Below are 14,805 nucleotides of genomic sequence, written 5' to 3' on the forward strand. Positions count from 1 at the left end.
GAGAGCGCAGATTTTTAAGGCTGCGGGTTCAAAAAAAAAAAAAATCTTGTTCGGTCGCCGGTAGAAAGACGGATTGACACAGGGAGCTAAACTTTTAAGTCTACTGCTACGAAAATAATTGTTTCTGATTCGGCCCTCGGCTAAGAAAACAGAAAAGCTCGGAAAGCGCAGGTTTTAAGGCTGCTGCTATGATTGTTTGTTTTTGATTAGGCCTCCGATGGAAAGACGGATTGGCACAAGAAGCGCGGTGGGCTTGTGATATAGCTCAGTTGGCAAGTCTGCTGCCTCCTGAGCCGATGTCCGCGAGTTCAAGCCCAAGAGTAAACATCGAACGCAGTTGTACCGGATAGTTTTTCAATAACGATCCGCCAACTGCAACGTTGATAAAGTCGCGAATGCCATAATGATGGTAAAACGACTATAATCGAAACAAAAAAAAAAAAACAAGAAGCGCGGATATTTAAGCCTACTTATCTGAAATAGCCAATGGAGCTAATGATTCATGAAAATATATAAAACTGTGAAAGAAACAGGGCTGAATTTTCACCGTTTAAATGAAATGAATGAAAAAAAAATTATTAAGTAATGAAGGTAGAGAAAAAAGATATTCGTTTTGTAAAATCGATCTAATAAAATCTTCCACTTATTCTGCCGAATAAGAAGTACATTTTGCTGGAGAAGTAGAAAATGTGATTTACTGAAGCGAATTCAATTTAGTAAATATCACGAATTATGTTTGGTTTTCATCAAAAATACTTACTTTTTGCATAAATAAATAAAATGAAACAACGAAAATTGAAACCTTTGACTTAAAAAATACAACTTATTTGGTTATTAAAACAAGATTAAAGGGAAGTTTTTTTTTTTTTAAAAAAAAAGGTGTTAAAAGTTCCGTTGTTGATCAATTAACAAAAAAGAATTGAAAATGAAGTAAATTAACCTTGAATATTGAATAAAAAAAAAGGTGTATAAGATAAAACTAAACTTATTGAGACTGTCGAAAATTTTTCTTAAATTAAAAAATACATTTGGAACTATTCTTGAAATTCTGTATAAAATGATAAAACAGAACAATTTTCCCGTTTATATACTGAAATTCCTGGTTTTTTATCCGGGTTTTCCGACGGTTAAATTGCAAAGCTTTTATCGGTGTTCCCGATTTTCCCGGTTTGGTAGCGATCCTGTTTATTTAATTCATGTATATATCTTGGTGAGTCATTTTTGAGTTTTAATTCAAATAAGGAAACTTCAAGAAGCACTGCAGTTTTCAATATTTAAATGATCACCTTTTTTAAAAAACAATTATTTCGTATGACAGAATATGAAAAAGAAAATTTAGTAAACTAAAATTTAACTAGTAAGAACAAATCTCAGCAGTTTTTTTTTCTTGCCTGTTTCTAGACGCTTTAAAATGTCTATCAAAATTATTATTCAACGACACAATAGTTTGTTAAGTTTTACAGTGCTGCCAAAAATGAATAAATGATTTTTTTTTATTTGTATGTCCTTGAGGGTCGTGTTGGAATGCTTCGAAATATTTAATGTATGCAAGATAAACATGCATAAAATAAAATCTTGTTATGGAGCCAACTATGAAACAATACACATGAAGACCAAATCTTGCGCTGAATTCACTTCACTTCAACATTTTGATCCCTGATGAAGGTGTTATACGACCAAACATACTACATATTTGTCAATTTATATTTTATATCTTCTTCCTAACAAAGGATTCAGTCTGATTGTAAAGTAACTCTTAGACCAAACAGCAAAAAAATTTTTTTCTAAGACCGAAAAACAAACAGTTGAATAATGAATACCATAATCCGTGGTAAGATTGATCACTTTTTTTCAATATTTTCGATTTCTTTTCTGTTTAGCGGAATGCGGCATGTTTCATATTTTCAAAACCAGTACTGGACTCCTATGAACGTTAAACATGGTTGCAGAAATTTACTTTAAATTTGAATTCGCAGTGCTGTCAATTGAATTTATTGTTTATGAATGCGAAAAGACATACCTTTGTTAAATGTAACGTTAAAATTACGTTCTTCAACAGAGTTGTTAGGCGGAAAATTTCCTTTTGGAAATTTATTAATTGGCACAAAACTATCAGCTGCCTCGATTCCACAGAAGAAACAAAAATGATGTTGATTTTTCAGTACAAAAGATTCAATTTTCCCATACAAACCTGAAAGTTCAAATTTACTCATGAAAACGTTACTAAAAAAAACTCTGCAAAAAATCATGGATGAGTTTTGGACCAAGACGAAGCTTTTTAGACCCCAGGGTTTGAGCAATTAAAAAATGATCGCAAATCGACTCAGTCTATTGATTAGTCTCCATTTTGACGGTTCTAACGAGTTTTCTTGATCATAAAGGATACAAAACATCTTAAAAACATTATCAATTGCTAAGACAGTTCGCTACAAACTCAAATGAAAAAAATAAATAAATCATAAATGTCTACAAAATTGAGCACAATACTTTCGGTGGATAAAAGATATTAAATTTGTAACATTCGGTCCATTGAATTCTGAGATATACAATGCTGAATTTCGGTGTATCTTGGTTAATATTTTTTCACGGTAAACAAAAACAATATCGCGGTCCTTAATGTGTTAAGATCGAATAACAATTAAAATCGAAAGATGGACAATGATGCTGCATAAATTAAGGGGCTAATTTTTTAACATTACTTTTAAAGTTTTACCTACAAAACACAAATGAAATTTTGCCTTCATTCAATTCCCTAGGCCCTCCCACTATTTTCCTTTAGTTTTTTCTTTCGGATTTTACCATTTGATAGGGTTTCTAGTCTTTTGTCCTAGACTGGCTTACTATTGAAAAATGTCCCTATTTTTAAAAAATCCAAAATTTACCTTAAAATACAACAAAAACTATACATTTACAAAACAAAAAGTTGAACTCTCACATAAATCAATCTGCTGCTTCTAAAAGCTTTGATTTCGTCAGGAAGAGTGTTTGTTTGCGAGCCTTCAAAAAAATATATATTTAATGATTTTGAAATTACAGATTTTCTAACTTTTGAAATTTTCAGAAACAAACCAAGTGTTTTTTTTTATAATTTGAAACTCAACTTATAGGTTTTTAAAAGTAGAAAAAAATTTTGAGATATTTTTACTGTTTACTTAGTTATTGCTGATTATGTGGAAAAATTTCATGTTGATCAAAGTGGCTCCGGTGATCAATGTTACCCCGTTTTAAGGTACTCAAATAAGCTAAGCTAAGCTTATCGTAAATAAATTATTTTTTCAATTCAAAATATCTCGTTCACTTAATTACATTTGTAAAGATCAATTCAAAGACTTGTTAATTTTGAACTGGCCATAAGGAAGAAGATGGAGACTCGAAATGTGGCAAAGAATCCCTGACGACAACAATGGCTGTTTCAATTCATTCGTACGCATGAGTGAATGGTCCAAACTTTACCCATTTTTCCAACTTTAACAAAAACTAGACTATACGTCTAGTGATAGAAACATTCCCCAAACCTCAATCATCGACTTCAGCAAACCAAAATTCAAACATAAAAGCTCCTGCTGCCCTAAGATTAATGGTTTCAATCAAAACCCTAAACAAGAACGCTTACGTTCAATCAAAACAAGTTCAATTTTCGGTAATTTATACTTACAGTTAGATGGGGTACTGAGCTGCCTCACTCCAATTCCCACATCCGATCGTGTTTTTTTGGCGCTCTGCGCCTCACTACATGACTATATCCACCTCGACGATACTGAAAAAACGAGATTACCGTTGGAAGTTTCGTTTTTTTTTCCTTTTTTTTATGCACACTAGTCGTTATTTCAGGTGACGACTCGCTCTCCCCGCGCCGGGACAACTTTTAAAGACGATTCCTCACACAACTGTAATCGACGACGTTTGGTGGTACAATCGCACGGTTGAAAGCAGCAGTTGGTACACCTTAATCCCAGATCCAGACTGATCCGATCGCCTCGGCTTCTGTTTTGCTTTCTGCCACTTAAGCCTCAATTACCGTGTTTATACTGGAACTTGGTTTATCTTTTCCGCTGCTTGACTTCGAAATGTTGCTCCGTCGTCGTGTTACGGTTTTCATCAACTACACTTCTTCATAAACTCCTGCTCTACACTACATACATATTAGGAGGACTGAGCATTTGCTATTATTTTTGCCCAATTTACTCTTCAAGCACCTTCTTTTCGGTTATTACAATTTTTGTTGCTCCTTTTGATTATCGCTGTTTTTGGGATCTTCCACACGCACCATAATCACCGCAGAAGAATGAAAATAAATAAATCACCCTCTTGAGCCCCCAAAACAGCAAGCAGCACTGGCACAAAACTTTTTCACTGTTATTACCGATTCTGTTAGATATTTGATGATGACGGTTAGGAATTCCTCTTCCGTGAAACCTGTAAAATAAACGAAAATAAAAACATCGGTTTAGCATCGGAAAGCTTTTTATTGCGCTCTTCTGGGCTGAGGCTCGCCCCAATTAGATCAGTAGTGCCAAAGAGTCCGGGTTCAAGTCCGCCCATAAATTTATTATTCGGCCAGGACCGTGGCCACCTCAACATCCTAAAAAGTGGGTTAAAGTGTACTTTTACTCTCTTCACCGGGAGGCTAAATGGCAGCGCGGTCATGATCACAATCCCCGATTTATTTTTTGGTGTGTTATTTTCTTCGATCAGTCAGTAGTCGCCCTCATCAAGGTCCCCCTAAACCAGTAAGCTCATTTGTTGATGGTCACTTCTTGTGAGCTTGGCTCAAGAGAAAAGAGAATGGTGAAATGTTTTTATTACTTGATTTGTGCCGGCAAGTTGCGATGGAGGCCCATGCAGAATCAATCCCAAAACACAATACGAAAAAAAATCAGTAACGACGAAGCTTAGCGAAGAATAAGTAACAACGAGACGATCGCTACTAAATACTGAACTGAGGAGGGCAGATCAATAGCGTGGGAACATGCGTCTGCTGGGAGCTGTTTTCGCGCGGTATGTGAACGATCTTTGAACATGATCATGAATGTTCAAGGATTTTCGCATGATTTTTCTTTCGATACAACATCCATCAAAAATCTACGACGAAGAGTTTCCACCATTTTGGTTTCAAGATGGGAAGCTGCATTTGCGTTCATCTGATTCAGCTATGACTATGTATTACAACAAATTTAAATGCGAAGCATCAAGGTCAAAACTGTCAGCATCTTAAAAACATTTTCGAAACAATTAAAACTTATATTTTTCAAGGAGACGGTGAGCGCTGTTTAACAGCTCTAATCCGCTCTTGAGCGTCAATATGACACTTTTGGAAGTTTTACAGCCTGTAACTTTATTCGGGTGCATTCAAATATTACAATTCCTTTGGGGACCCTCAACGAATTATTGAAATCATCAATTTTGCATCTTACTTTTTTCATGAACGCCCAGGAAAAATCTCCCTAGTCAGAACTCGAGTGTCAATTTGACAATCCTCGCTTAACCCTCATCCGCATTAGGGTGTCATTTTGACACCATTGCAAGTTTGAAGGCTTGTAACTTTTTTCAGAAGCTTCAAAATACAAAAATTTCTTCGGGGACCCTAAATGAATTCAAAAGTTCTTCAATATTGCATCATTACTTTTTTTATGGACGAACCCTGGAAGCCTGGACAAAAAAACTCCCTTTTCCGACTTTTGGTGTCATTTTGACACCACAAAAGTAAAATCTTTTTAAGTCGTTTGAATTATTATGAACTTCAAATAAAACTTATATTAATAGAAACCTTGTGATGTCAGTAAAATATGTTTAGAACATTATATACAGCTAAAGTTACAATTTTTCTCGTTATTCAGCATGAAAGAAAAAAATCCGAAAAAACATGCCTCACGAAAACTGCTATGGTTCATATATTACAGGTCCAAAAAATATTTGCCTTACGCATATGAAAGCTGAAGTTAATGCCTACATCATGAAGATAAGAAATATTTTTTTAAATTTTTTTTAATGAAATGGTCACAAAAAGTTCAAAAAAGTGGTCTAAAAAACCTACTTTTCATTCGATTGCTAGTAAATACTGTTTGAGCGATGGTAGAGTTTTGAAAAAAATATGACAACAAGCTTTATTAAAATTCTAACATTTTGCTGTCTTTAGATTTTTTATGCAACAAAAATTGAATTTACTGGAATTTTTCAAAGTTCACTACTTTGCGCAATTTTTTTACAAATTGAAATTTCATCTGTTTTTGTGGTCCACCGTCAGGTTGTACCCGGATTTTCAGTGCTTTTACTTTGTTTGGACCAATCAAAAGTATATTTATTGGAAAGCTAATTTAATCTAAATTCTAGTGAGGTGCAACAAATCACGCTGTGAGATTTCACAAAAATATGAAAATTATAAACGTAAAATCATTCCTGAATTTCTAGAACTACAAGCAGCAGTCCAGCGAAACGTGTTTGTTTGCTCTCCGAGTAGGTACGGTGGGTGGTGATTTGGGCGGAGAGCGAAGCCGACAGACGAAATAACGATGCGTGTCGTGCATTTCTTGGTCTGTCGGCTTCGCTCTCTAAGTTATTTTATGATAAAATAAATCCAATTTTTTACCAAAGATAAAGTACATGCTTATCAATCGTTTGCAGCATATAACTCAGTTTTGATTATATTGGTTCATACGACCTAATCAAAACAAACTCTAGAATTAGTAAATATTTCAAATTAAAAAAAAAATCCGGCTATAGTGGAAGAAGTCCCAATTGGCTCAAAGTAAGAAATAAATTGTAATAATTTAAAACATTATACAGATCTCTCATTTTTATATAATTTTTTATAATCCTAAGGTTTAAAAAAAAAATCTAAATTAAAATGCGCGCCTATTGCTTATTTTTTTATACATCGGATTATCCCGATCCGAAGACATGTGGGAGAGCTTATGATAAATATTAAAGTTAGGCCATTTTCTGTTTGACAATATTCGAATATGTACTCATTTTTCTTTAAACATCAACATACGAGCACGCATTAACAAAAAAATTCCGGTCGTTCTTACACCCACGACCCGCTTCGTCGACTTCAAGGCTACTTTAGCCGTACTTTTCAATTTTCTGATCGTCTTCTATCATTTTACTTTAGAAAACTTGAGATTCTGCTGGTTGGATAGCTCTATTTTTCGAAGCAAAAGCTATGTTCTAAGACTTTAGTACACACCCGCTAAGCAAATGTTTATTCATACCAAACTAAGCAAATGCTTTTGACTTTTGCTTTGATTGATTTCGAGCTAAGTAAAAGCTACCGAAGCAATTGCTAAACCTTATTCATACCACTAATTAATCCAAGCAATTAAAATTGGTGAACACTCACCCAAAAAAAAGTAAATATTTTTGCATCATGTAAACAACTTAATAAACCAAAACTGAAGATTTTAATTATGTACTTATGTCAACTTTCTCGAAGAAACCGCTTAATTTAGAGTTTCTACGTAAAAACTAACAGAAGGGTTTTTGGTTACTTTTGTTTACTTCAGGAAAATAATAAAGATTTGATGTCAAAAATGAAAATAATTTTTTTTTTCTTGAGACATTGCGAACCAATCTTGTATTTGTATCTCGTTTTTTCGCTTGTCGCATGTGCGCTTCACTGAGAAGCATAACTCAAATGTGAAACATTTTATATTGAAACTTTATTCGACATAATTGTGTACAACGCATTCGATAACTGAAAGCTATTTAAATACAGTGAATCCCCGATTTTGTCACGCACCGATTATGTCTGCCCCCAATTTTGTCTACCCCCGATTTTGTCACATTTTTTTACCCGATTTTGTCACTATTTTTTATTTAACGTAAGAATAGTCAGATTCAATCCTTCTCCTTTTGGGATGATGATTAATTGATATCGCATAAATTAAAAACATTGTTATACAACATGGATAACATCGATAGCGACTTATTAATGACACAAAGACAAGATGTCAGATTTTATACAGGTGTTTTTATTCACATGATTACTATAATAAAGTTGGTGAGTTCAATCAGAATAATGAATATAACGACACAACAAATCATCGATTAGATCAACAAGCTTGTTTTGGGACTCTCGGAGTCAAAGAGTTACAATTGCGTAATAGCTTATTTAGAGAAAACACACTTTCAAGTGTTTATGTTATTCCAATTACCATATATTTTTCGCAAATTTGTATTTTTATTTCGAATGCAAAAGTAGGTATGTAAATCTTATTCCAGCAGGTGGAGGTCGGATGAAGAAATATGGTTTTAATAAAAGATCGAGTATAAATACGATTCCACATTCAAGATACTAATGAACGAGAATTTATTTCCTTATTTGAAATACGATATTCATGTTCCCTTTTTCCGTTCGCTCTAACTCTCTCAATCGATGCGAGGTAAGTTCATGTTACTCATTTTTAGGTCAAATACAACAGTGAATAAAACTCTTAAAAATCTGAAAAAATCATCAAAGTTTGAAAAATGAAGTATCGGTTGGCATTATAAACTGTAAATCGTCCATTTTTTCTATACCCCTTTGGCTTTGGCTAACACCCTACACTGTTTTCAATGACGCGGTAATGATGTTTTCTGAATAATTCGAACAGAATTATTAAAAACTAGCTGACCCGGTAAACTTCGTTTTACCTTCTTACGTATAAATCGTAATAAATGTTTAATTTCATCTACACGTCCTTAACTGCACAGTGCTCGCGAATAGATTCTCATGGAAATCGTAACAAATAAAGTTGAATTTGTATTGGGACCACCATCCATAAAAAGTGAGATTCTTGAAACTATTATACAAACCATCTCTGACCCAAAAAACCCTCGGATACCAAATTTCACTTCATTCCGACCGACCATTCATACGTGATGTTGTTACAAATAAAATGCCTCAATTTTTATATATAAGATTGAAGAAGAGATAATTTTGTATGGGGACCCCCCTTTCATCAAAAGTGAGATTCTTGAAACTATTATACAAACCATCTCTGACCCAAAAAACCCTCGGATACCAAATTTCACTTCATTCCGACCGACCATTCATACGTGATGTTGTTACAAAGAAAATGCCTCCATTTTTATATATAAGAAGAGTGCCTTTAAAAATTACACGATTTTGTCACAGTCCCCGATTTGTCACCCTAAAATGCATCATGGGGGTGACAAAATCGGGGATTCACTGTAGTAGAATTCGGTCCAGTTGTTTCTGAAATAGAAGATGCTGAATTTAGCTGCTTTCGGACTTAGGAATCTTTGCGGTCCTTAATGTGTTATTGAATTCAATGAGGTGTCAGGTGTCTGAAAAAAGAACATCAATTTTCAACCAGTATTGGCTTTAAATTATTTGTTTATTTATTTTTATTTTTTTCATTCATCATTTATTTTATTTTCGTAGTATTCCGTCTCACGACATAACTTAACGAACATAATTCCTAAAATTCAGTCGGTTCTTGGCATCCGTTCTCCAATTTCTCGGACATTCCACATTCGCCAGATCACGCACCACTTAGCCTAACCACTTCACTCACTGCGCCTCTGCTCGTCTCGTTCCTACCGGATTCGTAGCGAACACCTGTTTAGCAGGACAGTCGTCCGGCATTCTCGCATCATGGCCTGCCCAGCATATCCGGCCAGCCTTCACCACTTTCTGAATACTAGGTTCGCTGTAGAGTCGCTCGACCTCGTGGTTCATCCTTCGCCTCCACACTCCGTTCTCCTGCACGCCACCAAAAATGGGTATTAGCACTTGTCGCTCGAATACTCCGAGTGTACGCAGGTCCTCTTCAAGCAATATCCATGTCTTGCGCCTATAGAGAACAACCAGTACACTTCGTGCGAGGCCTTCTCGACCACAGTTGCTTGTAGAGTCGATATAATCAAAGTCTCCGACTATCTTCAGCTCATCGTCGTCGATCGTGACCTTGTTATTACTGGACAAGCGGGTTCGGTCGGACTCGGATCCGCACTACTATACTTCGTTTTGAACGTATTTATCATCAATTCAACCCTTCCTGCTTCGCGTTTAAGTTTGCGCTAGATTTCCTCCACCGCCGCAGATTATCTGCCGACTATATCAATGTCGTCGGCAAAACAGATAAGTTGACGGCATCTGTTGAAAATCGTGCCCCGCATTTCCCCCACCGCTTGTCAAATATCATTTGCTAGCGCCACGTTGAACACCATGCAGGATAGACCATCACCTTGTCGAAGCCCCCTGCGTGATCCGAATGAACTCGGAAATTCACTCGAAATCCGCACACAGCACTGCGTTCCATTCATTGTCGGCTTTATCAGTCTGGTAAGCTTCCCGGAAAGCCATTCTCGTCCATGATTCTTTATAGCTCTTCGCGGTCTATCGTGTCGTATACGACTTTGAAGTCGATGAATATTTAGATGGTGGTTAGGGCATTGGTGTTCACGGCATTTTTGGAGGATTAGTTGTAATGTGAAAACATGGTCTGTCGTAGACCGTCCCTCCATGAAGCCGGCTTGATGGCTTACCATAATCCTGTGTTAGGCGGCGGAGTAGGATTCGGGACAACACTTTGTAGGCGACATTTAGGACAGTAATCCCTCGGTAGTTCTTACTGTCTAATTTTTTGTCCTTCTGGTAGATCGGGCATATTACCCCTTCCTTCCACTTCTCCGGTAGCTGTTCTGTGTCCCAAATCCGGACATCAACCGGTGTAAGCAATAAGCCAACTTGTCCGGGTGAGGAGTTCGGCTGCGATGCCATCCTTCCCAGTCGACTTATTGCTAGTCAGCTAGTAATTGGCTTTCTTAACTTCACTCATCATTGGGAGTGGCTCCACCTCATCGTTGGCTACGCCGGTGATGTATCTTCCCCCACCGTCTTGGCCTCCTGCATGTGCGCCGTTCAGGTGTTCATCGAAGTGCTGCTTTCACCTTTCGATAACCTCAGGATTGTCCGTCAGGATGGCTCCGTCCTTATCCCGGCACATTTCGGCTTGCGACATGAAGCCTATGTGGGATTCGTTGAGTTTCTGATAGATCCTTCGTGTTTTTTTGGGATCGATGCAGATGCTCTAGCTGCTTGAGCTCCTCCTTCTCCAGGCGGCGTTTTCTCCTGCAATTTTCGTTCCGTCGAGATCGTTCCACATACCCGATGACGTTCTCCGCAACGCTGTTGATGGCTGTCTTGGAGGTATCCCAACAGTCCTCGAGAGGGGCCCCATGATAATCCAAATCGACTATTAAGACATTTTCAATAACCATCGTAAACACGTTGGTATTGAGTAATTCTCTATCATTAATTAACGACAAGCTTTGCCCAAAAAATGTTTAATCGGATAGCAGCTTAGTCACTCGTAAATATGTCTCCAAAAAGTTGAGAATATGGTATTTCGACATTTACAATTTGGGCTATTTGAAAGTGAACTGATTAACGATAAACGGGCGGTCCTTCAATTGACACTCTATCCTGCCTCTCCCTTTCTTTTTTGACCGTTTCGTAAAAAGAAAATTTCACCTTTAAAGCTATAGCGTGATTGATATCAACAGATGATTTGCCATCGTGGTAAGATATCGGACAGCGAAATCGGAGAACTAGAGTTCAAATCTCGGTCGAAGAATTTTTTTTTCGTTTTACTCAAATAACATAAAATCGTTTATTTTGCTTTTTGTAGGGAGATCGAATCGTTCTTGAGCAGGCTTTGATGCCCAAAACGCTAGCAAACTTAGACCAAAATGAGCTGTCAACAGCAAAATGAGAGCAACATTTGCTGTTGACTTTTGTGTGAAAGCAAAATTAGGTATCATTTAGGCGTCAAAAAATATCGTTCAATAGCATGCTGAGACCAGAATGAGCTGTCAACAGCAAAATGAGAGCAACATTTGCTGTTGACTTTATTATGATAGCAAAATTGGGCATAAATAAGGCGTCAACATTTTTTTTTTAGACAATCGCATGCTGAAGCTACACAACAGCAAGCCGTTAGCATTATCTTATGGAGATTTTTTAAAGTCAAAACTAGATGTGAATTAGCCTTCAGTTTTTTTAAGTACAAATCTGAGACCTAAGTGGTGCATCCTTTCATGTAAAATTTTCTGAATTGCAAAATTTGATTTCTTTTTTTTTTGTTTTAATCAAAACCAAGATTTCTTTGAAACCAATAATAAAAATCTGAGTTGCATTTAAGAATTTACTTTAGTTTTTAACAGTAGCATGGACTCGAACCTCGGTCGGAATTTGCTCAAATCCAGCAGTGTTAGCACCAGGGCGTGTACAGCTTCGGGTGTGTTCTTATACCTATACACGGAATCGTCCATCTTGTGACAGGCAATCGTAATCGTAGGCATAGTAGGCGAACAATTCGCTGTCAAAAAGCGCTTCGTCTCCACCCTCCACCAATGACAAACTTTTGGTATCCCTTGCCTACTTTTCCTCAATATGCAACCACCCGTAGCTGTAGGCACACTGGTTAGCACCTGAAGGTGTCAGATCAGTTTGTCGAGGCGTGTTTATGTTTTGCATCGGGAATTTGGTGATGTCGTTTTTAAGTTTTTCAGGCGACATTGGAAACAATTGTACTTCCAAGGTAAGTGAATTCTTTATTAGTAGGGTAAAATACCTAGATTTCGACAGTTTTTGCTTGATTTGTCAAAAAAACCATGTAAATAAACTATTTGACTAAAGTTTTTCATTTCAAATATGATTGGTTATATGCATCAGACTTTTTACTTCATTCTCTATATTTTTTAATGATCAAAAGTTTCAAAAGAACGTTTTTATTAGCCTTTTACTAAAACCTCTCGATGATCTAGTTTTCGACATTCAATTTTAGTTTTTGACACAAAAAGTTTTAGTTTTCGACAAGCATATTTCCACCTCCTTTGTTAGCTCAACAAAATGAATATTTGCGTATTGGAATTGCTTGTCTACTTCACGGCGTTTTTTACACCATGGAAACAGTATCAACATACCGAACAAGATGGGTGTCGAAAAATAGATTATTGGGTGAATTTTCAGCGCTAAACTGTTCGCAGTGCTTCGTTCGCGCTCGGAAAACCAAATTTTAATCGGCTGCTTCCGGAACAGCTGATCCGGAAAAACAAAAAACTGTTTAGCTCTCCTTATATGTTCGGGACTCAGATTTTCATTCTACCTCTAGAATCATAAAAAGTTACCGTTCGTAAAGTGTGTGGCCAGCTGATTCAAAATGCAGTCAATTTAAAATTTCAGTTTCTAATTCGAACTGCGAACCGTTTTCTCGCTGTTCCAGTTCCAAGTTATTTAAGAAGGAACAGATACAATTAAAACATATCCATAAAAGTTTTTCTGTTTGTTTTCTTTTTCAGGACTTAGCTGCGAATTTGTCTGGCAACGAACTATGGCCGTAAGAACGTTGGAAAAGGCGGTGCGGGATAGTAGGGGCCTGGCATTTTATTTCGCCTCCTTGAATGATCGCTCAGAAACGTCAATTATCCCTTTGGTAACCTTGATGACGGTTGCTGCAAACCTCCGGTGAACGAGAATGGACATTAGGACATGTTGTATAATGAGCGCTAGTGAAACTATGTAAGTTTAATAACTTATGCTCACTTTTTCCCCCGATCTAATATTAAAGAATAATTATATTCTAATGAAACTATTTATTTTTTTAAACTTTTAGTGCTCCAATAAACGCTCAGGGATCCACACTATCTGAGCATTGTGGTGACGATTAGAAGGAAGATTTCGGGAGAAATTCCTGATAATTTCCGGGTTTTATTCGGTGATGATTCCGGCCAAGGAGTTTGTAATCACGAGACAATGGTAAGTTATAAATAAGGATTGCTTCATTAGTGTTAAAAGACAATATAAGATTGTCTAACTTTGACAATAAGTGCAATATTTATCATGTTTGAATCAGATGTTCGTTTAAGGCAAATTTGATTGTCAAGTTCCCGGTCAAATACTGCGTATTTTGCACTAAAGGTCGAATGATTAGAATATATTTCCTGGTCGAATTCAACAACAGTTTTTGAACTGTTATTCATTACAATGAAGGAAAATTTTCTAAAATAAAATATATTTAAATGAGCTGATTGATATGAACGCTGCTTTAACTTTTTTTTATTTTAAACTTATTTGGAATACCAAAATATAACGTTAGAATGTTTCAACAAACATTAACACATTTGATGAATCTAGAAAGTTAAATCGGATACCCATACCTATTTGGGATCCTAAATCTGACTTCTCGGTACCAGAAACACATTGATTTTTGACTTGCGTAAACGAAAATTAAAAGCACAACATCTAATTTGAATTTTTAGTTTAGGCCTCAATTAAAATATTGATTCGGAAACATATGTGATTTTTATCATGACTAAGATTATTAGAATTAATTATTTTTTAATTTGTTTTTCAATTCACAGGTACGCTACAACGACGCCGTTTCAGGAAGCATCATCATCCAGGAGATGTAGAATGGTGTTTATTTCCGATTAGTACAATTAAGCCCAATTACTTTATTCACTATACAGTGTTTAGAAAATAAATAAAACGAATCCGAGTGAGATGCAATATTTATTTGTATGTAAATAGATAATCACATCAATTTCCATTCGTTATTGGTAGGGCACCGGATTATTTAAAAAATCTACTTTACTAAAATTTTAGTAATTTTTGGGAATAAAATTTTTTGCTTGTTTTCAGGTGGTACAAAGCAGAGCTTGTATACTTTACTGGCAAATTGACAAATTTTGCTTGTTTTAAGGCCAAATCGATTCCTCACATTTCTCATGTTTTGAGAGCATATTAGTGCCAAATTTTGCTGTCAAAAAAAATTCTATTGATGCCTTGAATAAGCA

The 14,805-nt window shown here is 36.0% G+C and overlaps 1 long non-coding RNA gene across 1 annotated transcript in view; it reads right to left on the reverse strand.

Annotated features, from left to right (window-relative positions):
- LOC129746257 (uncharacterized) overlaps positions 1 to 14,805 on the reverse strand; it is a 79,872-nt gene that overhangs the window by 43,411 nt on the left and 21,656 nt on the right. Inside the window, exon 2 of the long non-coding RNA XR_008737277.1 lies at positions 3,656 to 4,416. This is a non-coding gene — a long non-coding RNA (uncharacterized LOC129746257). The remainder of the gene's footprint in view (positions 1 to 3,655; positions 4,417 to 14,805) is intronic.

Source organism: Uranotaenia lowii, chromosome 2, assembly GCF_029784155.1.
Source record: "Uranotaenia lowii strain MFRU-FL chromosome 2, ASM2978415v1, whole genome shotgun sequence".
NCBI lineage: Eukaryota > Metazoa > Arthropoda > Insecta > Diptera > Culicidae > Uranotaenia > Uranotaenia lowii.